This window comes from Euwallacea fornicatus, chromosome 10, assembly GCF_040115645.1.
Source record: "Euwallacea fornicatus isolate EFF26 chromosome 10, ASM4011564v1, whole genome shotgun sequence".
NCBI lineage: Eukaryota > Metazoa > Arthropoda > Insecta > Coleoptera > Curculionidae > Euwallacea > Euwallacea fornicatus.
In genome coordinates, this window is record NC_089550.1 from 3,179,767 (window position 1) to 3,192,745 (window position 12,979).

Consider the following 12,979-nt stretch of genomic DNA (forward strand, 5'->3'; position numbering starts at 1 on the left):
TGTAAGCGCATATTTACTGATATTACTATTTTCTCAGACATAAAATCCTCTCTCAGTAGGCCCCTGAATCTGCGTGAGAATGCGATAAACTCTTTCTGAAGAGAAATATTCAACAATTTTTAGAAAAGTAATTATATTATACCTTTAAACCTCCTCAAATATATCCAATTTCTCCACTCTAAAGAACATTGGGAATAATATCTGTTGAGCAGAAGATTATAAAAATATTCTAATGGTTTTTAGGAGACACCCTAAGGGGTGTAAGGAAATTGTTGAATGTTTTCGAATTTGCCTCGCAAAATTAAACCACTTGGTATAGTCCAGTTAGCATACACAATACGTGTCGGGCAGAGTATTCTAACCAACTTAATTAATTTTAACTGACTTAATGATACATTGGATTGAAAATATTGAACAGAGGGGGCTTGGAAAACGGAATGGCGAGATTATTGAGCCTTGCAGCATGTCATATATTTATACAGAGCGACCAGGGAAAAGAATTTTCTAATTTCATAAATATGCAAGTACGCTCTTTTGGAATATTACCAACGGATCGAGAGCACGTGTGCAACGCGGAATTTTAGTGGGAGTTTATGGTCGCATGTGTAATACATGTGAAGATAATCGGATTTTCCACTTAATCAGACAATTTCGATGAAACGACGCTTAAAAAGTGGCCCACGCCAGTTTATTTCGTCACAGGTTTCTGAAATAAACTTAAAAAACTAATAAATTTATGCCAGAAACTATAGACGATTTATTCAGTGATAGCGACCATCCGCAGCTAAATTTTCTGTAATTTTCTCCAATGCCAAAGAACGAGGCAATAAGAACGTACCAAACTAGACAATAACCATAAAAACTCTATAGATAAAGATAACAATATTTCCTAACGCCGTATAGACTCGTTTCTCTCGATCGCATCTCTATTTGAACACACATAATTGGATTCCATAATTCGACTTTCCAAAGTCGGAATATCAGATAAGATGCGCTCCGAGTGCCGGATAACACTCGAAGCCAGCTCTGTATCAACTCGCAATGTAAGTTTCCGCATTATGTTCGGATATGGTGGTTAATGTACCGCTACAAAGACACGTTATTAAGTTAGTTAAATAGTTCCTTACACAACAGTCGGCCGGGTATGGTAATTTATTAATGGCTCGTTTGCTCCGGAGAAGAGGCATCTTCAGCGAATTGGGTGCCAGCAACGGCGGTGCCTTCTTTATGGAGTTTTAACACTTTGTTTCCTGCTTCCTCTTAAATTAATTGCGGCCAATTAATTGTTTCTTAGACCGTAACTGTGTTGCAAACAACGGCAGATGCTCCGGAAAAGTTTCCGCTTTACGAAAAGATAACTCGTCGTCGAGAATTGCAGTTATTGCAGTGTTCCTTACTTAAAAGTTTAAACAAAATTACCAAATCGATAATTATTCTCTCAATTTTCTCCTCTCGCGAGACTCTACGTGCCTATTAGGCCACATCCGGTACTTTTGTATATCGAATATAAAGGGAATTGCAAAAAAATAAAGCCCGAGACTAAATGGGAAATAAAGTGAGCCCCGGATATACCTCACTATCCCATAATGAATTTTAGATTAAGCCAATTCCGGTTTGCTTATTGTAAGCCCCGTTGTGTCGTTCTTTTTCCAATTAACGTGATAATCATCCGCAGTTCGTAAAAAGGTTAGAATATAAAGAAGCAATTGCCTTGTAGTGGGCGGAAATTAAAATAGCTAAATATAATGGCTTAAAACTAGAGCGCAAATTCCTTTTAACCAAATAAACCATAAAACTGCGAATGCGGAGCTAAACGACCCTTTTAAAATCAAATCAAGATCTACCTTTCTGCTAGAGCTGCTTCGGATTATAAAGATCACGTATACTACGGCTGAGTTTAGCAGATAACTTGTCGTGTGTTCTTAGGGTATGGTTTCTTTCTTAATGTCGTTTTTCCCCAACAGTTTAGTGTGAAATCTTAAGCCGATACACCTTAAGCTCATAACTTGATCAAATATGATTAACATTTTATTATTTCCTTAACACTCAAGAATGATAGTTAAATTTAATATCTATCTTGAGCGTTTACATTTGAATCGCACCGTTGTTGTCGACTTCGATAAATCTCAGGAAATTTCCTGCAAGCCGACGTATCTCCATTAATCGCGAAGCGGATATTTGAAGAGTAGTTCCATAATAAAACGACGTCATAAATAAAATGCGATTTCCCCTACCTCCATTAAAATCCATCCATATTTTTCAATATTATTTCCGGCGTGTAGTGACAGAGGAATTTATGCCAGGAACACGTTCGATACGCAGCTCTTTTTCTGTAATAAGTGGATCGCAAAAGAGGTGTGCAAATTTTCTTGTATTACACTTTTAAGTGTCATTAATGTTGTTAGTTATGAATTCATTGAACTAGTTTGGAAATGTCCTGCTTCCTCCAACGTCCCTCACCGATATTCTTTCAAATTTCAAACACACACAAACACGAATGTTTTTCCCCTGTTAGTGCTGTGTCGATATTTTTGGAGTAATGTAGTAAATTATCCTTCTATTCTTAAGTTTATCTTCATGCCCAGTCATTTTTTTTTTCATGGAAGGGTAAACTTCAAGTCCTGTTTCCGCGAATGTTCTCAGAGGATTGAGAAGCTATTCACACATTGGGTATATGTGTGAAGGAAGTCCGAAAATGTCTTTCATTCTCTATATTAAATCCTCAGAGGTCACGACACCAACCTCCCATACCACTCACACCATTTCTGCGCCTCCACCGCCCTCGCTTGCAATTCAGAATCATACAGAACGCCGCCCTGAGGCTGCCCTTCGTAACTTCCCTCCGAAAACCCGTTATGACGATAATGACGTGATAATATTTCAGGGTGTGGCGTTATCGTCAAATTATATCCTCCAAATATTCTCATTTTTTTTCATTCATACTTTAATTTCACGCGGAAAATTATAGTCTTTCTATTAAGAGTGATATACATACCTGAAACAAATAAACGGATATAAAATACTGATTTTCACATCGAATTCGAATAACCGCACGCCTCTGAATGTTTGCAGATTTATAAAGAAGACCATACTTAATTAAATAGAAAACTCTTGCTTTCATTGAATATTAAACGGTGGCGTATAATTTACCAAACATAGATGATACACTGTATGTACACTGAGAAAAATCGATAAATTGACTATAGGAGATATGTGACACAATTGAAACGCTCCGCTTATTAAATGAGATCAACGGGAAACCCGAAAGCTCCCCAGACTATGCGGGGTATTGAAAATACCTATAAATATTAAAATTTCTCCTTGAAATTGCCCATACACATGTTTCTTTCCCCAGTTTACTCAACTTAATAAGATTTTAACCGAATCTATTGTACTCCCTACAGTCCCTACTTACTTTCTGACTTTGTATCAGGGAATTTAACTCGCATTTTTTATTTAATTCTTCCAATTGAATGATTTGAGGTAATAAAAAAATAAAAAAAAACGATTTTGGGAACCTAGCAAATTTGCTCGGCGTCGTGGGCTTGTGGATCAGAATAATCGATCAGAGTCAGAGCTCGCAAAAGGGAGGTAGGAAAACTTTGTGTTTTAAGACTACCATTTTTGGTATCCTTCCTCTCTTATTTACGCTTGTTTTTAACAAAGTACTTCTTTAAAAATCCCCAGCAATTCTCGAGTTCCCTAAATGTCCACTTTGGTTCGATTTACTCCTAGAGCTACGGACGATTATCTTGATACCAAGATCTCCCCTGGGGACACTAAAAAATTTACCCAGTAGATACGACACTGTGAAAAATGGCATATATGTACGTAAATGAAGTTGGCTTGGGGACTCTAGGAAATATCTATGATGACACCTCTACTTTCCTATTGTGGTTGCGTAAAACAGCGGACCTTGTCAAGTTTCAATAGTGGAAAGGTAGATGGCGACGCTGTAGATATTTCGTGCCCTCCTTAACCTAATGCCATTTACGTGCCATTTCTCCCCTATGTATAATCGATTGGAGATAAACCGAGCTAATGTCCGCCTTAAGGGTGCTCCGATCGTCGATCATATATAGATAAGAAGATGGTAGATTTGTCTCGAGGGATTTCGAGTTTCCTCTTGATCTCATTTATCAGACGACAAATGTGATGTGGACATTAATGTAAATGATTCATATTCTATGTTATATTATAAAATATTAGGCCACATATTGAAAGGTACCATTTCGTTTTAAAATATACCTATATCCAAGATAAAACAAACACAACACATATAATTATGACTTTAATGAAATCATACAAATATAAAATTGGCAATTAAATTATAATGATCATGAATTCTCCTCCTTCTTCGGTGCAATGGCCACCCTCCGTTACCAACCTATAGCTGGTTTATCCTTGTTTTTAATTGATGCTGTTTGTTCAAACGGTTCTCTTTCATGTACTTTCCTTTCCTAAAGGATTGCTAATGACCAATTCAATATCAATTGGGGATGCCGCTGATTTGCAAAATATTCTTTATAATTCTAGATCTTTCAGACTTTTGTTGGATATTGAAAGGAAATATGGTTTCTATCTACCACCTACGCACATTCTCAAGGATCATCCGCGATTCCTCCTATTGTAGCAAGATTTTCAGCGATTAAGCTATGCGGGGGTCATGCTCTTGCTCTTGGTCAGTCATGGAACCAGTTCCTCTGAGATCAGTCTCCCTATTACCGAAAAATATAATACAAGAAATACGTCTAATTTCATTGCGAAATTGTCGTTCCATCTAAGCTTTTACTTGTTTCCTTGACAGATATGACCATGCCCAAATGAATTACCCTGCGAATACTCCAATTTAACCGCGTTGCCCCCCTCTCCTTATTACTGATTGGGATGAATCTCATGCACGGTCATGATCTCTCGACATTTCTCCAGTTTTATCTGGAATTTACAGTTATAGGTTTTGTGAATGAATGAATTTTCCGAATCGCACTCTTTAAATGGAGCATCACAATACATTTAGCCGAAGCAGCATTAAATGTATTGACACAAATAAATATCGCCATAACTTCTACCGAACGTGGCTTCTGAATGCATGGAGTGCATCTAGTCAGGAATCCGTGTATAGCCCAGGAATTATGCTCGTATTCAACATTTTTGAGTTATTGAAAGGGAAGTGAGCCGTAATCAAAGGTCTCGATCGTATTCAAGATGGAAACATTCTCCTGAAATCGAAACGATATTCTCGGTTCGCACCACTTTCACAAATGAAACGTAAAGTCGAATGCTTCAAGTCACAAACGTTTTTGTTGGTGGAAATTCCCTTTACGCGATAGCTTCGCAAAACAGCACGCTAATACAAAAAGAGTGCGAAGTTTCAGATCGGACCAACTTCGTCTTTGCTCAGTTTTTTAGACACAAGATAAAAACCACGACAAAGGAGAAAAACAGCGAAAATACGCTTTGGGGAATAGAACTTACTGAGTTACGTTGTTAAGTGCGAGCTAACAAGATAGCAAGATTGTGTGAAGCATATTGGGGACAACATAAAGCGAGAGAACTTTTTTTGAAAATTAGAACTAATTTCCAACTTTCATGAACCACCGATCAATTAATTCGCTGAACTAACACAGTTCCTCCGGAGTTTAAAACAACGAACTTCATCAAGTTCCCATCGAAATCTGCATTTTGCCATCAATGTCGTAACTCGCGACCTTTGTTCGGGGGGATAACCGCGCCCTCTGTCATCTGTGCAAATATTAGTCGAATATTAAAGTGAATTAACGTTATTAAAGACTCTCAGAGCAATTCGGCAAAGTTTCGGTATTAAATACATCGATGAACAGTTCGAGGAACGGTGCGAAACTCTTCCATTAACGGGATTGGGGACCTTTGGGGTGGGTTTAGGGGGACTAATGGATGCAACTGTTATTGTTTTAGATTTATCACACTTAACAATGTTTTGCTATTTATAATTAACTCTTTAGTACGTTTTTAAATACGTTGACTCAGGGGCTTCTATATCACTTGTGCTCAGTTTATGAAATTCTCGAATCGTTGGTGCAGAGAAAAAATTACACTTTAAGTTCAGATCACGCACGCCTCTGTTGGCTGACAGATCAATGCGCGAATTTCTCAGGCAATTGATAACACTTATCGCACCTTTTTCCCTGCTATGCAGAGTTTTAGTGGGTGCAAGCAAGAGGCAATTAGGTGATTGATAAGTACAAGGGAGACAGGCTATCGTTGCCCCTTCCATTGTCAACGATCGGCTAGCGTCGTTGACTCGCAAGCAGTACGCCTCAATCTAAGGGAGGATGTAGTTCAACGTGACTTTGAAGGGCGCAAATTACGCGTACATATTGAAATTTGAATGCGTTCTACGAGAACAAATTCGATAATAAACGTTAACGTAGCCTTTATGTATACCACGGTAGAAATGGTATTTTAGAATGGATCAATTGAAAAACAAACCCTTTTTGTAACACGAACCGTAGTCGAATTAATGTGTGCTGCTTCTGAGTCAATGACGGCAGTATGTTTCCCTCACATTTATCAATCGTCTAATTGCCTCTTGCTCGTACTCACTAAAACTCCATGTGCATATCAGCGAAAATACTACTCTACATCCACTCTTGTGGTGATTTTTACAGCCATACATATCTTGAAACGTTCAGATGTTAGAAAAACTGGTCAAAGTTATTATCTGACTTATTTGCGACTCTACACCGGCACTTCTACAATCAGTTCAGATACACCTTAATTGGATGCCTAATCGTACTGTAATTTTTTCTGGTAATTAACAATACACACACCTATTTTTACGCTGAAACCGAGTGGTGTAACTGGAAACAGTCGAATGGTAGACGTTGCGAAATCATCCTTTTACTTGTGCTCAGTTTAGGAGATAAATGACAGGTTTATATTATGCGCCTTTGTTTGATAACACATGAAAGTGCCAATATTTTTAGTAATTGTCAACACATATACGAATGGTGATCAAAAAATACCAGCACTTTTTGTATTACCGGACAACTTCGTTACGAAACCCAGTACGGTTGGCAACATTGTTTAGGTTATCTCAGCTCGAGCATTATTGTGTTTTTCCGATGCTTATTTTTTTTCGTTTTCACGAGCTTACAGCTGTTTTTGTAGAACGAGTTTTGCGTATTTGGCGATTTTTTCATATTTTACCAGATTATTTTAAATGAAGTGGAGAATATGTATTTTTTTAAGTTTGTTAATATGTATAGTAATAATTTTATCTAATTTTTTAAAAATAAAGTCGTGGCCAGGTACATATTAGGTGCTGCACCGTGACAAGACAGCAGATCATTCTACATTGCTCATTCGCAATTTCTGTATAAAAATAAACGGCGAGACTGTCATTCAGTCAGCCTCCCTACTCACCAGACCTGGCGCCTGCGGACTTTCTCTTGTTATCCAAACTCAAGAGACCTTTGAAAGGACTGCGATTTGACTCGATTGAAAACATTAAAGAAAAATCGCTGGAAGAGCTAAACAGCATTCCACAAGGACACTCTCCAGAATACTTCCCGCCGTACAAACGACGTTGGGAAAGTGTATTCGTTGCCAAGGGGAGTGCTTTGAAGGAGACAATGTTGAATAATTTTTAATATTTTTAAATAAAGTTTTTAAGCATAAATATTGGAACTTTTTGAACACCTTTTGTATCTACTCCTGTGATAAATTTCATTGGCGTAACTTGAGACGTTCGGCGGCGAAAATTTTGCAATTTGTGTCCTCACTTATACTCGGCTGAAGTGACAAAATTCCTTTTCCACACTTGGTCCACGCACATCTCGGTTTCGTTATAAATCTAATGAGTCAATTTTACTGGTGCTTGACAACGGGTATATTTACCCCGATAGTGAATGTCATTGGCGTAACGTCAAACGTTTAGCTAAAACAATTTGTTAAAATTACCTTCTGATGTAGTGAATATCTCTCAGTTTACGTTACGCCTGTTTAATGACCGATTAAAGGGGAATATTTTCTGATGATTAACATCTACATCTATAGCAAAGTCCAGTAGAGTAACTTGCCACAGTCAGATGTTAAATCTTAAATGAGCTCAGTTTGAGGAATAAAACTCACGTCTACGTTAGAGCTTCGCGATTACAAATAAAAAGCAATTAAAACTTCGGCAATTTGTGACTTTTTTATGTTTTTTATGCTGATAGAAAACAATAAGATTTTGACTTTACGGGCCCTAACCGAAACTGAAAATTTTAACTTTGCCACAAAATAACTTAAAACCCGGAAATGGGACGTGAAACTCAAGCAACAGAATTAGAATGTTTGTTTTACGTGTCCGCGTTTATCTTCTCACGTGTCTGTATAGTTCTCTCGTCAAGTAATTGGCGATTCTGTCTGTCTTCGCCGGTGCTAACCGGCTGGTTTCATTGAGTCTAACGTGTTTGCACAGTCCCTTAGGGCATTTGCGCTCTTCATTTAACACTCCCCCCTCCCCTCTCTTTTCTCATTGTACAATTAACATCGATACGTTTGATTTTGGGCTTCGAAATCATTCCTCCTACTTTTACTCATCTTTGTTCTCGGAGTTGGGTCCAACAAAGAAAAAAGACTACAACTAAATTTAAGTTACATTTGTTTTATTTATTTCGAGTAAACAAAAGACCAGTTTCGGTGCCCGAGATTCCTCGGTTAAATGGGAAACTTTTATTGGATTCGACGTATTCGGTACTTTGTTCTCTCGTCTGATGGCGCTTTTGTAATAAGATTTTCGTTTTTCCTTTGCTGCAATCCAAGTTTTAATTGTTAACAAACTAAAAAAAAAGATGAGTTTGCCAAGCGGCTATAAATAAGGGAGTTGATATTTCCTGCTCTTTTCGATAGTGCTGCGGGCTTCGCAGATTTATGCATTGCTTCCCGGTCGAGGTCCGATTTGGAATATGTATTTATGTAAATATTTCCCCTCTAAGATTTGTTTCTTATTCTCCATTCGGCATAGTTATGACACCATCGATGGAACCATTTTGCGGCACCGCTGAAAAAAACGATGTCCTTTGTTCCCCAAATGAGCTTGAGCCCTAATTTAAACTCCTGCTCGACGTTTAAGGCGACTCATCCATTTACACATTCTTTGCATTAAATTAAATTAACATTAAAGCCTAGTAAAGTTTCCCCGAGTTCGCTTCTCTCTTTGCTCTGTCTCCTTTATGCTAATTTCTTTGACAGCTCCGTCCTATTACAAACATTCTGTCGCGGCCCAAAAACTTTTGGGAATCTTTCCCTGTTTCATAAAAAACCGTTTAGTCTTGATGGGATAATAATTCCTTAACCGTTATTTTCTATGCAAATTACTTGAGCTTCTCCTGGAAGTGTCGAGCTTTTCTTCAACTTATTAAACTTTTCGGTTAATTACGTATTTTATTAAAAACTCGATCCAAAATAAATGTTGCTTCGAAAAACAACATTTTGCTTTTTCGCTTCACTCTCCCTTGGTCTGGCTTATTCCTTCTCGACTTCCCCGTTAGATCGTCGCTTCCTGTTGGATTTGTCTCGTAAGATATAGAAATGCCTTTGAAGGCTGAAATTATTCAAAACGAACGTGCAGAAGGGCCTCTCGATGAAGCGAAGCTGACAAAAATTTTAAAGCCATTTAGCCCAATGTGGCCGGCTTAAAATTTTAACAATCCAATTTATCATTATCGCCCGATTGTTCCAACTAGCAATATTCTACGTGAGCAAAATAAATGACTTTCAAATAATTTCCGAAATTTATAAATATTAAAAAGCCGTTGGCAATAACTCGTTTCATTCACCCACAAAATATATCATATTGTTTGAAAAATGGTGACGCCTTGGGATGACTCTAAAAAGAATTTTATTATCTAGCAAATTTTCTCTTCAAAGACAAATTGCGCAAGTGGAAAATTTAATAAAATTCCCGTCTTAACTCCGCTCATTAAAATTGTTACGGCCCATTAGGAAATTTCATTTTCGCAGAGAAAAAGATTTCTCATCAGAGATCGAATTCCATCATACGAGCTTTCAAGACGCATATGTAAATTCCCCAACCTTACGAAATTTATGTTGATAAGATTCAAAGCCTGATACATTTTGCGCAAGATAAATGGCATGTGTAAATCATACATCAAGCCAGATCAATAACGCCATGTATACATTGCGAATAAACAAGCCTGTATATTAACTGTATTAGACAAGTACGAGCCTCCAGTCTGATTCAGATCGACAATACGTTACTTAAAATTGACAACGGTCGATTTTAGAACAGGACTTTAATTTTTGGTCGGTTTCAGCGGACTTTTTGAAAATCGATTGGAACAGCTCGCATTAGTTATTTCACGAGATTATTTCATGCGGCTGTTATTAGTCAAAACAATATGAAGTGCTACAGAACCGTGAGAGTTGCGCTACTTATATTTATATTTAACCAATGAGATCTAAAATACGAAGGATTGAGGGTGAAGGGAGGACAACAAGTTCCTAGGTTGGAAGGCTCAATCTGCTGGCACAAGATACTAAACACAGTGGGTTGACGCGTAAAGAAGTGACAGACAAAAATTATGCGAAAGTGCGACCAAAATTCGACAATAAGAGAAAATCCTATGTGGCAATTTTGTAGGTTGAAAACTAACAGGAATTCAACACTGAAATTGTGCACGTTTAAGGTTGAGGGCTCTACCAGTGGACAAAAAATACTATGGGCTGACTCACCGATGTCTGGAGGACAAAAATTGGGTCTGTTTAATTTCTTTCCAAATTTATTTCTTTGAAGCATTTCATGAACAGGACCAGCTGAATAAGCTCACAATACTCCATAAACATTACTTCCCTAAAACAATGGGGTTGCTTTTAAAGCGGCAAATCTCCTGGTAATCTGTTTTGCATATATGCACGCGATGGTTATGGTTAAAAACCACTCTCACGTCGCACTGATTGATGAATCATGGTATAGCCGAACAAGTATTAGGAAAATTCATGAGTCAGTTGCATGTTTGAGGTCCATATATATCTCCGACAATGCACTTTGCATTATGGCTATTTGTATTAATACTTCAAAGGATTAGTTGAGCGGCGAATTCCATCAAACAAATGATTATTGGTTTATTTTGGGTACTAAGGCTAGGTTTCGGGTCATCTTTACTAATAAAGTTGTCTAGTGGTAAATTCTGAAATGCGCGAAATTAAATTTTCTATTGTGCACTGAGTGTTGTGTGAAATATTAATGGAGTTCAAAACTAAAATTCATTAAGCGCGGAATCGTTTTAATTATTTCGGATTCAATAAATGAACTACGCGTATGTATTTTTGCGGCCGGTGCAAAAAATAGCGACCAAATCGAATTTTTCCTATTCCTGAAAAAAAATTGCGTTGATTTTCAAAATATTTTGTTGGCTTTCGCTTTTTCATGTAAACAATCGTTCGGTTTTATTTGCTTTACTGCTAATTTATTCACTCGGTTTCCTGTCCACTGAAAATATTAGTTTTACTATCAGATGTTTCGTTACAAAATATCTTCCATTTACGATCCAAGATCCGTCCATGTGCAAATTGAGCTAAAAATCCCTCTACCGGCATATTCCATTCAATATCCCTAAAACAATAAAAGCTCGGATTGGCGGGGGTTGTTACAATGTCCACGGGAATTGAACGATTACAAAGTGGGGAGAAAGGGATTACCGAAAAAGCTGAAGCGAAGTCCTTTTATAAGACGTTTTATTTCAAGTTTTTTAATGTAAACGCCCGGCGGGATCAATCCCTAACGGTTATTTTTATTATGCGGCTTTTAACCTTCTGCTACTCAAAGCAGCGGTTGATATCTGCCTTTTTATGGCGAAAAATGTTTTTTTTTTCACATTGATTATGAAAACAGAGAAGTTTTTTTACTGGGACATAGAACTTTTTCGATTATGGTTTGGCATTTTCCTCTTGTTTTTCATTCATGTTGACAAAAAACTGTTTATTTTGCGTACTGATTGCGAGACGATTTCGTAATTTCGGGACAATAAAATCTTTCATTGAGCAATTCCAGAGATTTGATGCTCTTATGTGTGGAAAATGCTACATATTTAAGAATTGACCTGCACATTTAAAAAATTATAGGAGGTATAGAAACAAGTTGTGGTATTTTCCAAAACTTCATCCCCCTCAATATCCGTAACGAAACATTAACGAACTTACGTTTCCCTATATTTTTTTGCAATATTTTCACACGTGTCTGAGATATGAGAAATCCATTTTCTGCCTTTTGAAATATAGAAAAATCTCGCTTCTTATCGTCTTACAAGTTAATACAGTCTCGGTCTTGAAAAATGATAGAGTAAATTAGAGTAAAATTTTAGAGCACGTTCTCCCGGAGCTTCTCTATAAGCTGCTAGAAATCCAGTAGACACAGTTAGCTCCATTTGATACCTACGAAATGAATTTATTGCATTTTAAGAATTAGAGAACCCCTTTCCCTCATCGATCTCCAACTTAAAGAAACCTTGCCCTTGAGACATAATTAAAGTTAAAAGATTAACATGTCAAAGCTCGAAATTTCAAAGTATATTTTAGTTGAACTGCTCTATAATTCCGAATAAATTGGCTAATAAACTGGTGTAAACGGCATGCTCGAGTCGTTTCGTACCGTGATGTAATTTTTGGGGATTAGAAAATCCTTATCCCTCATCGCTCCAGATATTGAAGCAGGCGTGGATCTGAATAGTGCAGCTGCTAAAGGAATGACAAAACAAAGCTCTGAATTCTAGAGCGGGCATTTATGAAGTTGCTCTGTAAAGAAGTGCAAGCCGGATAGGGATCTAAGCCCCCACTAATCCTAACGATTTTTTCCCTTTTCGGAAGCTCCTGTTAGCTAGTCAATTCGACTGTGTTCAATGAAATGTGTGTAGTTGCAATAAGACTGTTCAAATATAAGGTATCGTGGGACACGTAGGATATTGACAAATAAAATCGTCGATTTCGGAACTAAGAC

The 12,979-nt window shown here is 37.4% G+C and overlaps 1 protein-coding gene and 1 long non-coding RNA gene across 4 annotated transcripts in view; both read right to left on the minus strand.

Annotated features, from left to right (window-relative positions):
- side-VIII (sidestep VIII) overlaps positions 1-12,979 on the minus strand; it is a 142,617-nt gene that overhangs the window by 110,960 nt on the left and 18,678 nt on the right. The window lies entirely within an intron of this gene.
- Positions 8,525-11,010, minus strand: LOC136341526 (uncharacterized). The gene is made up of 3 exons (XR_010732507.1): positions 10,720-11,010; positions 9,343-9,526; positions 8,525-9,271 (listed from the first exon to the last, which is right to left on the minus strand). It is a non-coding gene; the product is annotated as an uncharacterized lncRNA (long non-coding RNA).